Here is a 15,790-nt window from a genome sequence, read left to right as displayed (position 1 = left end):
GTCTAGTGACTAAAATCAACATATTCTCCACTTATATATACACTGTATAATTAATACAAATTCATTGAAGGCCCTGAACACTCACACAGGTGTTTTGAGTTAACTTGGCTGATTAGACCTCTTCCCTGGACTGTGTGGGTGTGTATGGACTGATTGATTGACATCTTCCTGAGTTGCTTGCTAGCTTTGTTGCACCAGTTAGGGCGGAACAAATTACTTTGTCTTACCAATTCTTATTGGTAGAAAACATTTTGTGCTCTAATAACGTCCCATCTTAGCTCCAGCCCACTTTAACTTCAGCAGAAGGCTAATCAGCCACATCAACTGAAATCAGCTGTGTGTGTGTGTGCTCAGAGTCTTTAAAAACAGGCATTTAAAGTTCTGACAACATAATAATGTGTAACACAATCAGTCTTCAAAGTTTAGCTTGCACATGCGATGGCTGCAGTTATTGTTGCTGACAATATTCAATTGTGTCTGCTGTCATACTGTAAAATCCTATTCCTGTTTTCAGTATTGTGTGGGACAGATCCCCATTACAGTTGGTCCGACTGTGTCCGTCAGGGACGTCGTTAGGATTGAAAGACGGGGGGGGGGGCTTAGCCCCGAGGCTATGCAAAACCTTCCCTTGCAAAACCTTACTTCCAAACTCTAATGTTAGCTTTTAGATACATCAAAGCTACACGAGGGGGGGGATTTACTCAGGCCAGAGAGTGTGCTCCTGTTGAATTCTTCTTTAGGCTAAGACTTAACCGCTATCTGTCTGCCTGTGTAAATGTGTGGTAAAGTAATACCATACCTAACTCATCTCTCTATCAGATAAGATGCAGGTTAAAATTAGACTAATTATACTAGGGGTGTAATGATACACACATTCCTATTGAACTGTTCGGTATCAGGCTTTCGGTTTGGTGCACATCACAAACCGAACGATTTGTTGGACTAATCCTATTTATTTAGAAAAGAAAGAGCTTAAATTGTGTGAAATATGATGTTCTCGGTGCTGCTGCACTCAACAAGGCAGCCCAAACGACGAAACAGGCAACATGTCTGCCCTTCCCACGCCTAAAGAAAAACACACTACTCCAGTCAGGCATGATATGCTGAACTAGTTCATTGCAGTATGGTTGACAAGGATCCTATTTAAAGTATGTGTGAATTTATTAACATGATTGCTAGATGAATAGAAGTTCTAGTATGTATGCATGCATGCTACAGCATTTCACTTTGGGGATCAAAGAATTTCTGATTCTGATGCTCACGTATAGACATCATCTACATGATATGACCGGATATCTTAAGAGATAGCGGGCTATATTAATGGTAAAGAATAGAGAGCTATTTCTGGTACTTCATTCATTTAGACTAGCTAGACTATAGCCAACTAAAATATTCCTTTATCTTTACCTCAAGTAAATGTAGCTAAAGTGAAACAAGTAAAAGTCATTACCAACAACTTACCATTTCACTCACTATCACTCACCGTGACTGCGGTACATAGATCTGTGCAGTCTATGATGCGGAAGCAAGTCCAGACCAAAGATTTGCGACGAGACGAAATCCTGCAACCCACCGGGCTGCTGCGTTCTGAAAGCTGCCAGTTTAAACCAATGAGAAGAGACCAGACGGTGGAGCAGCTTCATAGACATTGACTCTTTGTACTTCAGTCTAACTTTCAACCTTCTCATTTCTTTTTGTTGCTGGATATATTATTTGTTGTTTCTAACTATGAATTTTTGATAACTTTCAATATAGTGAGATGCTTGCTACAGTTGCATTTTGAGTATTAAAATTGGCAAAAACACTTTTCTGAGTCACTGCTTTGTTTTAATGCTGCCTGGTGCCCTCTCTCTCTCTCTCGTCAGTAACTCTCTACCTCGCTTGTCCTCATACCGTTACCGTGCAAACGGCCGCTCGTCAGCCTGAAACACTCATTTCAACCAGTTGATAGTTTGTCAAAGAAAAATAAAACAGACTGCAGTGCACAACGACACCAACCGATGGATGTTGAAGGAAGATTGATACATAGTTAAATATTTGGGGGGGCTTAGGAACATTTTGGGGTAGCTTTAGACCCCCTAAAAGAGACCTAAAGACATCCATGGAGTCTGTTTTTTTTGTCACAGTCCCACATGTGTCAACATGTCCACCCACCAGGTCACATGACCCCGATGAACCTGAGAGGGGGACTTTGATTTTGAAAATCACCTTTAAAAAAATAAAATAAAACACATGTGTCACAGAGGAAACAAAGCAGATTAAATTACTCAACTGACTCTCACAGGGTTTCACCACAACATCACAAGTTCAAATTGAACTCATGAGCTCACATGTCATCCTCACACTGTTTCCCATCATCCTTCTCCATCCTACAGACACACTGCATGTGCCAAATAATCCACTCAACGTCTGCGTCATTACGTCATTTAGACGACAATTTTATCCAAAATAACTTACAATTGCTAAATATTGAACACGTCACCCGTTTTCTCAGTAAATGCACTTCCAAAAGTGTCATTGACATGAAATTTTCACCAGATGAACAACCCAACAACCCGTTTAATCCATACATACAACGAAAACGTGAGCAAATGCATTCAGAAATTAAGGTATGTGTCATAATGTGAAGTGACACAGGAAAAAAAATATTAAACATGCTTACTGATATTTAGTACGTTGTACAAAAGCCTTTGTTGGTAATGGCAGCTTCAAGATGCCTCCTTTATGGAGAAGCTGTGATTTCGGCCCATTCTTCCACACAACCAGTCTTCAAATCTTAGAGGTTTCGTGGGCCTCTTCTATGAATCTTGATCTTCAGTTCTTTCCATAGATTTCCAATGGGTTATAAGTCAGGTGATTGGCTGGGCCGTTCTAGCAGCTTTATTTTCTTTCTTTGAAACCAATTGAGAGTTTCCTCGACTGTGTGTTTGGGATCATTGCCTTGCTGAAATGTCCGCCCTCGTTTCATCTTCATCATCCTGGTAGATGGTGAGTATGTCTTGGTAAATTTGCCCATTCATCCTTCCTTCAATTGTGTATAGCTTGCCAGTACCTTTTGTGTTTTTAGGGTGATGTGCAGTGGGATTTCTGTAACCATGGTGTGTATTATACCATCCAAACAGTTTAATTTTGATCTACACACACTATATTCTCCTAGCATAACACTGGCTTTTTCATATGTTGTGAAGCAAACTCTAAACGAGCTTCAATACGCTTTTTTTCTAGCAATGGAGTCTTGTGTGGTGAGGGTGCACACAGGCCATGGCGATGGAGTGTATTACTTACTGTTTTCTTTGAGACAACAGTACCTGCTGATTGCAGGTCTTTTTGAAGCTCTCCATGAGTGATACTTGGCTCTTGGACAACGCTCCTGATTATTCTTTTCACCCTCTGCAAGAAATCTTGTGAGGAGCACTTGGTTGAGACAAACTCATGGAAAATGGAAATGCTTGTCTTTCCACTTCCGTATTATGGCCCAACCATGTTCACTGGAAGATTCAGAAGCTTGGAAATGCTCCTATAACCAATGCCATCATTATGTTTTGCAACAATAAGGTTGCAACTCTCTTGCTCTTGATGTCTTTGCTCATCATGAGATGTGACTTGTGTGACACCTTGGTAATGAGACCTATTTGTAGGCCTACAGTTGGAACTGAACCAGCTGATACTAATTTTCACTGCCTGGGGCTGGATTACTTTTTAATTACTGATAGTTTTCAGCTGTTATCTTGGCTTCCCATGCCTATTTGCACCTCCCTTTCTTCAAGTCTTCAATACTTTTTCCCTGTGTCATTTCCCATTATTACACATAACTTAATATCTGGACTTGTTTGTTTTGGTTACTTCGGTTGCTACCAACATTCATGTCAATAGCACCTTTGGATACATGTTTACTGATATTTACTCAGGGACACATTGGTTGCATCGCAGTGGAATCGAACCCTGGTCTCCCACACCAAAGGCATGTGTCACATCTGCTGCGCCATCACCACCCCCAACAATCACCCTCAGCCACCGACCATCCAGCTTTGGTTAACAAATAATAGTCATAACTTCACTAGGACTGTTCAAAAAGTGTGAATTAAGTGATTTAGAAAAACACTATGAAAATGTATGTGTGAGATGTTGATAAAAAATAAACAATTAACTTAAAATAAATGCTGTTTCCACTGACTCATGCAAGAGTTCATTAAAATACAACTTGAGTTTGAAAGAAAGGAAAACTTAAGTTAACTTACCCATACATTTAAGTTTCATTAATGAACACTTCTGATCTGAAAGCACTTAAATTGTTGAGTACATCTGACTCTTTTTTTCACGTTTCGACACATTTAACTTGTTAATTTGATTTGACTTTTTCTTTTTGTGTTATCAACAATTTTCTTTATTCATGTTAGTAGCTGTCAGCTTATTATAACTATAGAATATTATATGTAACATTTACAGTACATTTATATTTCATTAGAGGTACCCGCTGAGGTGCACACATCACTGCTCTAGAGCACCAAATGTGTATTAGTCCGCAAATTTAAAGAGATAGCAACAAAGGTACTATTTACTTCATCTTGAGTCATGTGTGCTAAGAACAACTGGGAAATGCTAATTTCTAAAAATTAAAAGAATATAATTGTAACCTGTGTTTTAAGGTTAACATATTCAGAATGAATGGGCTCGGGAACTGAGAGCCACACACAGGGTAGGGAAGTCGGAAAGTTCAGAAAAATCAATACAATGGACGAGTGATGAAATGATCTGTTCACAGTCAAAGCTGGAAGATAGAGACCTCCAACATGGCTGCCAGAGGGGACGTTACATCACATAAAAGGAAACATACAGTATTTTTTTTTTTTTTCACATGAGTCATATGTTGTGGTTTTGGGTCAAATGTCAGAGTGTGGATTCCCTGTCATGAGACCAATCACTGTGTCTGGCGGTGTTTTCACACACACACACACACACACACACACACACACACAACCACACACACACACACACAGCGCAGACATTGCTGTAGGAAATGGTTAGCTGGCTGACTTTTATTTTGTAAACATGTTGACGTTACACAGGCCAATCAGGGGTGCAAGTCTATCACACACAGACACAGAGGCAAATTGTTGCGTGCTGTGGTCACACACGCACACAAACACGCACGCATGCACACACTAATGCGTACAATGTGCAGACACAAAAATGGTATATACACAATTGACCCAGACATAATGCTTCAAGCCATTCCAATCTTTAATACTTACACGCCTACAACTCTCTCTCTCTCTTACACACACACACACACACACACACACACACACACACACACACACACACACAAACACACACACAAACCCATACTGATTTAAATAGTTGGCCACCGGTTGTTCCCAGGAACAAACGTAATCACACAGAGATGACAGGCAAGGCCCTCGGGACAAGCAACACACACCTTCTCTAACATCCACAACAGAAAAACTACAGGTTCCAGTGGTACAGTCTAATTTATCCCAAATAGTTTGTCCTCACAGGACTTTTGCAGGCTGCTAATTATCACGTTTAATTACACTATTTTCCCTTTTTTTCCATTTCAGTGAAAATCAAAGAAACAAAACAAACTCCAGACACAGAGAGAGGAGGCAGAAGCGTCTCTCATAATTACCAATAACATAAATGGTTATTTCATCGGCACCAGAGATTCATTCATCTCTTTGGAAAAAGGTGAAAGACCAAAACACAGCCAGTCGCGTCAAAACACACCACACCTTTTTTTTTCCTCGGTGTAAACGCACCCACCTGTGGTGACACACGGCTGCACAGGTGGACGCGCCGCACCCCGACAGACTTATCTTCTAGAAGTTCAAGATTTGCGGCAAATGTTTCGAGTTCTCTCCCTCGCTTGACTGGAAAACCAAACACACACGTCTTAAGTTTTGACCCGAGGCCTGTGCTGAAACCAAGATGTGGCGTTAAAGAGGTAACTTCAGGTTCAACCCAGGGTTTTGTGCATCACGGCGGCGGAACGCTTGTAAGCGGGTGAATTCGCCGTGGTAACTTATACCTGAACACCTACTGACCAATCAATACTCGATTGATAACAGCGTCCCCGTTCTTAGAAGATCCGATGGTGGGCAGAGGGAGAGAGAGACACGCTCGTGAAAGTTAAACATTAAGAGATCCATAACCCCGTCAACATTCCCTGACTCCCTACTTTTATAAAATATGTCGATTTTCAGATTCGAGACGCCAAAAAACAACTAGTCAGGGGTTGCTTTGTAGTCTGTACAGGCAGAAATCGGCTTAAACACCTTTAAATAACAGTTCCATCTCTCTGGTCTTACTTTTTGCTATTGTTGTCCTTTCTTTAATGTATTTCATTATGATCGTGTGATTATGATATGTTTTTTTGTGTTGTAGTCTTGTTTTTTCTCCTTCTCATGCTGTATCGGATGCTGGTAACTTTAATTTCCTTGCGGGAGTCATCCCAAAGGGATTAACAAAGCTAAGTCTAAGTCTGTTTTTAACTTAAAACTCCATGATTTTCTACCTCAGAGTAACATCAGACAATCTGCTTCATGTTTGCACTGGCACGCATGGATGATCATGTGATATGCGCTTTAAGACACGTTCATATGCATGGCAATTAGTTTGGCTACGGAGCTGAAACTCTTGTGTGGACGGAGATCAGTGGTAGTAGTGTAGCTGTAGCCTTTGGTGGCAGCGTGTCTTGATGTCAGTGGTCTGCTGTTTGAAGTTCAGTTTTGTTGTTGTCCAGGGTGAGTTTAAGATATTTGAAGAACTCCACCCTCTCTAACGTTTCATTATTAATGCAGGTGGGGTTGTGGATGGAGTCGTGGGCAGTGCTGCATGTGCTGTGAAGTGTTCATTAACAGTTTATTTGTCTTTGTTTCATTCAGCTGTAGGTAATTGTTGTTAAACTGGTTGGTCAAATTTGTGAAAAAAGCAGAAGGAGGGATGGTTTTTTTGATCACATCACAAAAAACAAAACTCACTTAGATCCCCCAATACCATGGGCATACCATAGCATCCCTGATTAAATCTATACATGGATCTCTTTGTAGCTAGTTATTTAAGCTACAACACAATCTATTTATGTGTGTGATGTCGAGATCAGAGTAAATGGCTGAAGGTACAACTTGTTCGATTCAATTGAAGTTGCACCCTGCTTGGCACCTAATCAAATTACAAAACACCCCAAGGCGCTTCCATGTCTTTAGCCTCATTAGGAGAACTGTAATAATGTAATCAACTGCCATCTGTCATGCACACAGTTTATTCAATAAGTTTAATTATCCATGAAACAATGTGAAAGAGACACTTCCCCATTATTGAGGAGGTTATTCTCGTCAGATTAGTCTATTAAAATGTTTTTCCCCCACGATGCAGGCCAAAAGAAGTAAAAAAACGTCATGCAACCACGAACAATCACACCAGCACTCCTTTTCACCTGTCAACCTTTATGTGTGTGTGTGTGTGTGTGTGTGTGAGTATGTTTGTACCCACCCACAACAGTCGTAACCTATAAATTGTTGATTAAGAATTTTGAAGTAATGTACTATGTACGGTATAGAAAAGCCAAAAATTTCACTTTCACCCCGTAGACCGGGGATCGCGTCCCGCGTGTTACAGTTCCTCCCCCCCCCCCCTCCACAACCGTCCCGTTGTTGTGGCCGGTGTGTGGCGTTTCATTTCCCTGTTGTTGCGTCCCCCAGTGGAGCCCAGTTTCATGGCAGTTTGGGAAATGTTCACGTTCAAAAAACGTGACCTGTACACGAAATTAAAACATATAACACAAACCAACAATCATCATACACAAATCAATAAATCCAAATACTGTGACCATTTCGTGAACTGGCGTGAGACCGGGTTGTCTTAACCAAGAGTACATAGTATTGTGTTATTTCATGTTGAATTGCTTATATGTGAACAATGAGATTTGTATTAAACCCTGGTCCTTGGTTTTGTTTTTCTGTGGGTCGCAGCAGCTCAGTCCGTAGGGAGTTGGGTTGGTGCCGTACACACCAAAGTGAAGGATTGGTAGCTGGAGAGATGCCATTTGCCCCCCCCCCCCAATGCTCCAGCACTGGCAGCCCACTCACTCTGACATCTCTCCATTTGTGCATGAATAGGTCTTGATCATAAGAGTGTGTAGTTCAGGCCTGTGTGTAGTGATTACCAACAAAACAGAGTGTATGTTGTAATTTCCCCACTGGGGATCAATAAACAGTATACAATTATCATTATTTATTTTATTTATAGCATATGGAGTCAGCAGTCACATTGGAAGTCATCATGATCAAATATCTCTGGGTAATGTTGATCATAAACAAACAGTGTCACAGCTCAGGTAGTACTGGTACAGTAAATGATTTGTTGTTAAGTCTACGGGAAATGCACTACTACTAAGCATGTTCCAGTGTTTCCCCTATAATTGTACAACGGGAACCCCCCTTCCAAACAATAACGCCAAATGTCCACTGTGTTTCCCCTACGTTCATTCTGCAGCGGCTCCCAGCCCTGAGTCTACGAATCACACACCTTTCTGTGGTTATTTCCTTTATGTGACATATTTTGGGTGTTTTTAGCTCAGCTGGACCAGAGAATATTTGGTCAAAGCAGATCGGTGATGTTGTTTTGCCCTCATTTCTTTCTCCATGATGGAAGTGACGTAACCGCAGCTTTTCATGTGGAGTGGGTACGACCTCTTAAATGCTTCGTTCAATGGAAGAAAATAACGGGAGTAACAGGCAAACCAGCTTTAAAGCTGCGATGCGTAGTTTCTGTAGCCCCCATGAGAAATCCAAAGTAATGACAACACTGTTGGCGCATCCGCATGATGCAAGCCTTCAGTGATCGCGTCCCACCCCTCCTCTCAACGTTGACCCCTCCTCTCAACGTTACTAGCATCAAATCAAAAATGACAGGGAGGATTTAAAAAAGACGATCCTCTTCAGAAGAGGTAATAATCTTGTAATTTTTACTTTATGTCCTCTACATCTCCAAAGCTGAACGCTGCTGTTGTTCCCACTCAAGCTTCTCTGGGCTAATGTCGCCAGAGTACACCATGTAGTAAACAGAGCCATACTGAGAAATACAGAGAGAGTTTAATTAGGTTTGTATCAACATTCGGCTTGAATGAAATAGATATTCATTAATATAAAATAAGTCTGCACTATAGCGCTAAATACTTCACTATCTTCATTTAAAAAATTGACACGCACATCTGCCACTGTCCTCTCAATGTGAGTTTTTAGGCAGCTGGCCACTTGTATGCAAGTTTCGCAGTGGATCCAATACATGCCAATGTGAACATGGTTCATGTGTATTCATGTGACAATTATCAATAAATATTGAGTAACTTTACCTGTAGTTTGGATGTAGACTCTGTATGTCACAACGTGTGTTTGTAAATCATGTAATTCGACATATGTGTGCAGTATGGCTCTGTGTGTGTGTGTGTGTGTGTGTGTGTGTGTGTGTGTGTGTGTGTGTGTGTGACAGATTGAGCAGTGAGTTATGTCCATCTTTGCCATGTTGTGTGTCAGCATGTGTCCTTGGTGGAGATGAGTTGTGGGAAAAGGGGGGATTTCAACCCAATCCTGGTCATGACTGGCAACCCTTAAATCACCGATCAATTTGGCTCTGGGGTCATGGCAAAATCAGAGTTGCCAGATTAGATCAAAACCCACTCTTTCTCTGCCTCCCTTCATCAGAGTCTGATTAGACAGACAGGGGTCAGAGGGCCTGAAATATGAAATTAATAGAAAAAAAATGAACCCTCTTGTTGTCTTTGGGTCAAATTTGACCCCTTTTCAAAACGTTTCTATGTCAGAAATTCCTGTCCAGCAAGCAATGGCAGAAATGCAGGAAGAATATAATGTGGTAGCTAAAGGGGGTTGGACGTCACAGATGCCGTGTTTAACTTCCAGACAGACTAAAGAAAATAAAGAGTCCTTTACTTTCTATTTCACCAAATCAACAGTGTGTTGTCTTAACCTCCAGTCCTCCTGCTGCAGCCCTTGGTCTCTGCGTTTCCAGGTGTGGCTATCAGGGAAAGCCCTGTTGATGCCATCAGCTGTCAGACTGGCTGACTCACCCGATGCATGTCTGGCTATTACTGACTCTCTCTCTCTCACAAACACACACACACACACTCACAGAGAGAGAGAGAGAGGGATGTACAGTACACACATAGCTACACCCACACATGAGGAAATTATTTGCTAATTGCTGAATGCTGAAGGACACAAACACAGACACACACACACACACACACACACTGATCCATGTGTTGATGACTCAGCGTCTGTGAGCGACAGCCCCAGACTGAGGAATGTAAACAGCAGCGGTTGCTGGTTCAAATCCCTGCAGAATGTGAGCGAACATGGCGTGGCTCTGTGGCTTTCACCCAGCGATACCAGCTGCTGTTTACTGATCACACTTTATTTACCCGTGGACGCTGTTTCGCGGTGTCCTGCACTTTCGGCACCACCCTGTTGCACATTCTTCTCTCTCTCTCTCTCTCTCTCTCTCTCTCTCTCTCTTTCTCTCACTAAGATCAGAGAGTCAGCAGAGATACAGCTGAGGAATGAAACCTGAGTGCCAAAACAATGAGGACACAATCATATTGTGATTACATACTTCATGGGTCCTATGATTGTCTAATAGTTTCAATGGCGTGTCCTCGTTAGCGGCAGGTTGTTGCTAAGCACATTTATTAAGTGGAAATCTGAGGTACCGGTATTTTATTTATTATGCATATTTCTTGGCATTTAATGGCACTTTACTCTTCCATTTGATTAAATTTCAGAGGGAACTACTGTACTTTTACGTCTGTCTATGATAGAAGGCTGACGTCACTGCTTTTTGCAACATTGGATTGGCCATATTCAAATAAGTTGTCTATCAACATAAATGAATACCACGATGCTACTTCGTCTAATTCATGCAAAACTAGGCAGCGTTATCATAAAATCATATATAAAATAAATATTAATTTCTTTTAGGGGATTCACATGGCAGATATTTAGGATTGTAGCAGACAAAAAAAAGTTGAGTTGAACTTTAATGATATTCAGAAAGACCCATTTTAATTTTGGATAATGATTTTTATTTGGCATTTGTGCATGCACCAAACAGTCCTGGGAAATAGGAATTCTCGTGCCGGCTCCTTGAGTCAAGTAAAAAGAGTAAAGGGCAAAAAATAGCAAATCATACTAAAGGTAACGTAACATAAAACTGACCTGCTATCCACTCCCCCCTCCTCCCACTATAGTCAAAAGATTTACAACAATGGCCGACTTTAATAGAAGGAAATCTAAAAACATGTGGCGCACTGGAAAATATCCATCAGTAAAATATATGCTCCTTTACAGGAAATTTCATTGGACTTTGAGCAGACAAAGACATCAATTATTAATTTTTCTCTTTTCCACAAAGCATATTGATTGTCAGGGAGCGTTGTTTTGCGATAATAGCAGTAGTATAGTAGCTGAACAGCAGCTGCCATGAGGGGGGAGTGTGTGACAGTGAATGAATTTTATGAGTGAATTTTGATGTCCATGTTCCTGTGTGTGTTTGTATGCACCTGTGGGTGCATGTATGTGTTCCCACTCATTCATTGATCCATTCCTGTCCCTGTTGCCGCTGCAGGTGCTTCATTCAGCTCCGTCCTTCATTCATAAAAACAGGCTGTGGTGGAAAAACAAAAGGAAGGATGTTGCACTTCAGCGGAGCAAAGAATGGGCACATTGTGTCCCAGTGCACCACATCCACCGCACGATTGTCACACTTTTCATTTTAAAGTGGACTTGAGGCTCAAGTTCACAATGTTGGGAACAATTGCCGTGTTCATTTCCACAGCACACACCGTTTCGGTTTTGCAAAACGACACAAACCCTGACCCCCAGTTTGTCTGTTGTCAGTCAGCAGCTGGAAACATGTGGCCCACAGAGAGAGAGAGTGTCTGCAGAATATCACTTCCATTCACTAACCTGCCATTGGTGTTGTCGCTGTTTCATTAGCTTTCAACATGGGGGTCGGATGATTAATTTGAGTCATTTATGCAGGGTCATACAATGATGATTCATCATAACGTGACATTTTGTGGTACAAAAGTCAGCAAATCTAAAGTTTAAAGAATCATAGATCAATCAGATACTATAGCCCGTATAGGATGCAAAATATTTCCTTACACAACACATTTTACATGAGTCAAACCTAGTTGGCATTGTCGGCCCCCCGTTTTCAACTTATTCACGTCACCCAGTTGCGTGCTGCTGTTTATTGTCCCCCCCAACTTCAAATCAAATTTCCCCCCGAGGGACAACAATGAACTCTGAACTGAAGTCTTTGAGATGAATTCACAAAAACAGGGATGGAAAACAGTTGTTTCTCATCCAAAAACAGTCAAGGTCAAATAGTTGAAATAGTTGAATACTTGTGTCTTATACAGATGACACATACACATATATATGTATATATATACACATATATACATAAGATTGAGAATGACAATACAGCTCTGATTTGACAAAAAAAAAGATTGTTACATAACCAGAAAGTGTCAGCAGCCAGTAGGCTTACTGTGTCTGACAGGCTGATGGGTAAACAGTGCCTTGGATACATGTGTAATATTCCAATCATGACTCAGCGTTGAGCCACACAGAGGCCCTGACTGATTCACAGACAAACACGGTGTGCAAGTTACCTAACATCACCTGCAAGTATATTTATCCACACCACTCCATTCTTCAGAAATGACTCAGTGATGTCCCAATCGGTGCATGGATGAGTTCAGCTAATTCCCCCGATCTCCCTTTCTCCACACCCTGGGACACTCATGACCACTCGGTCCGCCCTGTAACCCCAGCCTGAGTCACCTCGCCCTGCACCGACCACAGCCCCAGCACCCGGCTCAGTGGCCTCGGCCCGCAGGACCGATACGCAAAGCTAGTAATAGCCTTGAGGATTACCCTGTGAAGAAACTGTGGTTTGGAGAGGCATTAGGATATTTCTAGTGGATTTACCCCCCCCCACCACCACCACCCCTTTCTTTTTGATCCACAAGGATTGTTTTTGAATGGTTTCAACTTGCTGATATTGGCTGAGTCGTGTGCGGCCAGGCTCGTTAGGAATTAGCTAGGGTTTTGTCATTTGATTGTTAGCGGTGGTGTGATTTCTCCTTAAATGACTAGTGACCTGTCTTGTACACAAATACACACACTGACTAACACTTACTCCCTTGCCAAAAAAACCCCCCACAAACATAGAAAATCTGATTCATGGAGTATAAAAGGCAGCAATCCTAATGACATGTTTGGTGTCACGTTTCAAAAGGTTCCAAAATGTCAGTTTTGGTTTCTACATGGACGTTTTAAAGGCTTTAACAATATTTTTCTCAGAAAGCTTGTCTGTGTGTGCCTGTCTTTATCCTCTGTCTGAAACTTTTCATTTAAGCACCTGTTTCTCTGAGCTCTTTAACTGAAAAAGCCCTGCTAGGGTTGGTCAGTGTTTTCAGGACTTCCACATCTGCACACTTCGAGTCCTTCTCCGGCTGCAAAGACAGTGCAGAGACTCTAACTGCACTGTAGCGGCACTTTCTAAATATATATGGTGTAGTTACAGTAACATCACAACAGTACAGAAGTCCAGGCGGCTCAATTAAAGGCACATTTTCAACTTGCGGGTTGGGCATTTCTCTTTTTTATTGTTTTGACACTTTATGGTATTTATACCATAAAGCACCTCAATCACTTTCAAAGGAAGACTTGTGTGTGTACTTATTAGTATTAGTATTGAACCAAAAGTATGATTAGATACACTCAAGCACGTTCAAGCCATTTGACATACAATGACATAACATATACTGTGTGTCAAACATGAACACAAACAGATGCAGGGATGCATGGAAACATATAAATACAATTGACCCACACACACACACACAGCAGCAGATCTGTGGTAGTGACAGAGCAGTGGGTTGGCCGTCCAACCGTCCTCATTCGTCCAGAGCTTTGACTCAGACCCAGTGTAAGTGTGTGTATGTGTGTGTGTGTGTGTGTGTGTGTGTGCCCTTGGGAGGACCAGTTTGAGTTTTGTAATTACATTTTTAGAAAGTGATATTTTATCCAGTTGTCCCTTCTGCAAGGAGCTTTTTGAGACTTGGTTACAGGGTTAAGGTTTAGGGTTTTAGGGTTTGGGGGTATAGGAGGTAAGGACAAGGGAATGCATTGCCGGTCAATGACGGTCCCCACAAATATAGAAGAACAAGCCTGTTTCTCTTTGTGGTGAGATTGCCTTTCTACTTTTTGCTTTGAAGTTTTTTGCAAAATCATCCCATTTCTCTTCGGCACGCACACACACACACACACACACACACACACACGCAGATGTTTGTGAACATACTCATTCATCAGGCTGATCAAAAGACATGTAAATACACACACACACACACACACGTACACCCACACAAACACAAAACACATTAATCATGCAGCAGAGACACACAACTGTGTGTGTGTGTGTGTGTGTGTGTGTGTGTGTCTAATAAAAGGGCCTATAAATAACTTGAGAGGAGGAGCCATGCAGCTTTTCTGTTGTGGTTTGATGTTTTGTCGCTGGAGGATCCTCCAGACACACAAACATCCCCAACAGTAATTACCGTCTCCGTGGACACTGACGACTGACGAGTCCCCTCTCAGCCAATCGCAGGCCTAGGAAGGGGAAAGGAACTTTCTAACTCCGCCCCCACAGCTGAGGATGTTCATCACGCCATCCTGGACTGTCTGTGAGCCAGCAGCAAAAACAGGTGAAAGACTTCCAGCTGTAAAACCATGTCCGTGTCATGTTATGTTGTCCTACTTTTGTCCTCAAAATCATAACAGAGCATACAAAATAAAAACGTTTGTCACATTTGGGAAAATCCTCACGCAGTGGCTAAGTTCAATAGAGCATCACACCATTCATCAGTAGAATCTGGATCCAGACCTTTCCAGGGACACGAGGGACCCCTCGGTCTGAATGCAGTTTGAGAGACCTTGACCCTTGTCTTGCCTTCCTGTTGACATGCCACTTTTTGTTTCACTGGGTTGAAATTTCACCATTTTGATGTTCTTATTTTACACTTTGACATTTGTCAATTTTATTCCTATTTTTTGTCACTTTTTGGATTTTTTTTTAAATTGTGTTTTAGTCCATTTTCCACATTTTTTCCAATGTTTTTCTTGTTTTTTATGTTACTTTTTCAGATTTTTTGGTCAGTTTTCAGCTTTTAAATTTTATTTATTTTTTCCTGCATTTTGTGAGTTTTCTTTCTCAACATTTCTTACTTTTTTCAACGTTCTTTCATCATAATTCTGATGTAGAATGTTGTTGTAAACGGGTTGGATTTGACCAGAGGACAACAGGAAGGTTAATGGAGGAGAGAGTGACCACAGGGTACAATGACCTGAGTGAGGGGGGGTTCTTTGTTAATTCAGGTAAACAGGAAACACACACACACACACACACAATGAAAAGGATTCATTGTTGAGGCTGTGAGAAAATCTGGACTTCAAGCTGCACTGTGTGTGTGCGTTTGTGCGTGTGTGTGTGCGTGTGTGTGATGGTATTGCTGCCATGAGGCACCTGCTGCTGTTCATTTAATGCCCCCACCTCAATCTCCACCTCCACCCCAAGTCTATTTGACTTGAAAGACACAAAAGCACATACGTGTGGAACATGTCCACACACACACACACACACACACACCCACACACACACACACACACACAACCACACA

The 15,790-nt window shown here is 41.6% G+C and overlaps 1 long non-coding RNA gene across 1 annotated transcript; it reads left to right on the top strand.

The window, feature by feature from the left end:
* The first annotated feature begins 2,034 nt into the window (after window positions 1-2,034).
* On the top strand, window positions 2,035-15,512 carry LOC117946398. Its single transcript, XR_004657029.1, has 3 exons — window positions 2,035-2,110; window positions 9,109-9,111; window positions 15,497-15,512. It is a non-coding gene; the product is annotated as an uncharacterized LOC117946398 (long non-coding RNA).
* The last annotated feature ends 278 nt before the right edge of the window (window positions 15,513-15,790 follow it).

Source organism: Etheostoma cragini, chromosome 6 (assembly GCF_013103735.1).
Source record: "Etheostoma cragini isolate CJK2018 chromosome 6, CSU_Ecrag_1.0, whole genome shotgun sequence".
NCBI lineage: Eukaryota > Metazoa > Chordata > Actinopteri > Perciformes > Percidae > Etheostoma > Etheostoma cragini.
This window is presented reverse-complemented; position numbering and strand designations above follow the sequence as displayed.